Genomic DNA, 2,844 nt, shown 5'->3' with positions numbered 1-2,844 from the left:
TCTCTTTTTCCGAAGTCAGTTTAAATCTGGAAGAAAGTTACGGTGTTGGGGGGAGGTGGGGAGGGAAGAACAGGAAATCGCATAGGATAAATGCTGGGAGAAATTATGATGCAGCACAAGGGAGTTTAGCCTGTTCCAGCACTAGAGCCCTGAGTCATTGCAAAGGCCGGTGAGTGGGGAAGCTGTCCTGGTCCTTCATCAGCAACAAGCATCAGAATCACCTGTAACGATTGTTATAACTCTAGATGCTCAGGACTCATTCCAGGCTTATCAAACATGGAATATTCAACGATGTTTGACTTTAAACAATTCACAGGTGATTATGATGTATACTTCTGGTGCTAAGTCATTGGGATGGATGAATCTCAAAAATCTATGACTTTCATATGGACTTTCTTACCACTTCATTTCCAGGGGAGCTTCTGAAGGACAGCAGAATTTGCCACCAGTATGCCACTTTGACAAAATGATCATTATTTTGAGCTGAAGGTAGTTGGGAAGAAGCAAGTAAAACTCTCTTCTCTCCTATTTGCTTACGAAGAATTTAAATTTCTAAATCTCTACCAGAAGGAACAAAAGTTAATCACCAGAGGCAATTTTAGACTCTTAAGAGCCTGGAGATGGCACCAGAGGAATCTACATAACAAACTTTACTAAGGAGACTTTCTCCACCCCTAGTTTCCTTAATATTTGCCTCCTCATGGTTTACCACCCTATAGATTCAAGGCCTTTTTCCTTTGCTTTATCATTTATTTAAAGATTTTCTGTTCTTTTGTTAAGATGCTATATATATGCCCAAGCTCTAGTTGCCCCTTTGAGTTACTCATCCCTGAGTTTCTCTCATGTATATATGAAATATATATGTTAATAAATCTCTGTTTTTTTTCTTGTCAATCTGTCTTTTGTTATAGAACCTCAGTCAAGAAACTACAAGGGTAGAAAAGGAAAAAAAACCTTCCTTCTTCCTTTTCTACACATGCCTATAGTAAGAAAAATTATAGGAAATTCTTTAGAGTTACATATGCCAGTTTATAGTCATTATCTTTAAACAGACTGTTGATACTCAGCTCTCCAAATACATTACTGCTAATTACTACCAATTCCCTTAGTGGCAAGAGTAAAGGGAAGCTGCCAATGTCCTGACAATAAATTAACAAACTATAGAAATGATCCCTGAAAGTATAGTCTTCTGACAATAAATTAACACATGAAAAACCACCAGATAAAATGATCAAAAAAAGGAACTATAAAAAATTGGAGGATAATTTATAAAATAAGCTTTCTGTTATTACCTCAAACTATCCTGGTTACCATAAAATCTTTGCAAGCAAGCTCTAATTTATTACTTTCTTTATGCCCAGAAGAGAGGCAACCCATATAATCTAATCAGTCCTGTGAAATTTCAAGATTTTAATGTTTGACACCTCCATAATTCTGATCACACTACCAATATCCTGGAGAGCAAGAAGCTAGGTTAATATTCTTTAGTTATAATATCTTTATATATATTATTTATATATAAATATATATAAATATATTTCAGGGTGTATATATATATATATATATTCTTGTCATGTTAAAAATGGTTTGCTATTTTCTCAAGACTCATAAAGACTTCTTTAATTTAGTATGAACATTCTTGATTTTTCTAGGGCTTCCCTAAAAAAAGTATCACAGATTACATGGCTTAAACAACAGAAATTTATTTCTCGTAGTTCTGGAGTTTACAAATCCAAGATCAAGGTGTGGTCAGAGACAGTTTTTTAATGAGGCCATGAAGACAGGATGTGTTCTAGGCCTCTCTCCTTGGCATGTAAATGGCCAACTTCTCCCTGGGTCCTCACATCATCTTCCTTCTGCCTGTGGCTGTGTCTATACTTCCTCCTCTAAAGACGTCTAAAGACACCAGTCATATTAAATTAGGGTCCCCTAATGATTTCATTTTAACATAGTTACCTCTTGAAAGATCTTCTCTTCAAATAGGGTCACTCAGTCACTGAGAGTAAGTAATCTCCAAATACAGTCACTGAAGTAAGTCATTTCAACATGTGAGGGTAGAGGTGATTGGGAGGGACACAATTCAACCCACAACAAACTCTTTTCCAAGAACATCTTTCTCTGATCACTTTGGTTAGTGATCAAATTATCTGATGATACTTGTCAATTTGAGCAGATAAATCATTTGGGAGTGAGAAGTTGCAATGAGCTCAAAGTAAGAGTCCTTAAGTCACTGATAACTTTGACTTTAACAAAATATAATTTCAACATTACTTTTAATCCTTTTCGTCACTATTCTTAGAGCATATAGAATGGACAAAACAGTTATTAGTGATAGTTAAAAATCCATAGATTTAGAGACAAGTAACCTGCGGTGAGTTCTGGTTTCAACTTTGGGGCAGCTTGGGTAGAAATTCTTCTTAGTTAGTTATAGAAAATATACTTGTTAGTTAACCATAGAAAATATCAACTCAATAGAATATTGTAAGAATTGAATATACTGGGATCCCTGGGTGGCGCAGTGGTTTGGCGCCTGCCTTTGGCCCAGGGCGCGATCCTGGAGACCCGGGATCGAATCCCACGTCAGGCTCCTGGTGCATGGAGCCTGCTTCTCCCTCTGCCTGTGTCTCTGCCTCTCTCTCTCTCACTGTGTGCCTATCATAAATAAATAAAAATTAAAAAAAAAAGAATTGAATATACTGATTATGTGAGAATGTTCTGTAAACAGTAGGGTCCAATAGAAAGTGCTTGTAAGAATATGCCTTTTGAAATTAGAAGCCCTGAGTCCAGGTCTTATAGCTACTTATTTGCTTATTCTTTGGGCAATTCACTTAACTTCTCTGAGCC

At 36.5% G+C, this 2,844-nt stretch overlaps 1 pseudogene; it reads right to left on the bottom strand.

Annotated features, from left to right (window-relative positions):
• Nucleotides 1-1,102: 1,102 nt before the first annotated feature.
• LOC112928886 (small nucleolar RNA U3) lies at nucleotides 1,103-1,189 on the bottom strand (annotated as a pseudogene).
• Nucleotides 1,190-2,844: the final 1,655 nt, after the last annotated feature.

The sequence above is a fragment of the Vulpes vulpes genome, chromosome 4 (genome assembly GCF_048418805.1).
Source record: "Vulpes vulpes isolate BD-2025 chromosome 4, VulVul3, whole genome shotgun sequence".
Lineage (NCBI taxonomy): Eukaryota > Metazoa > Chordata > Mammalia > Carnivora > Canidae > Vulpes > Vulpes vulpes.
The sequence above is the reverse complement of the archived record's forward strand: the minus strand, read 5'-3'. Positions and strand labels throughout refer to the sequence as shown.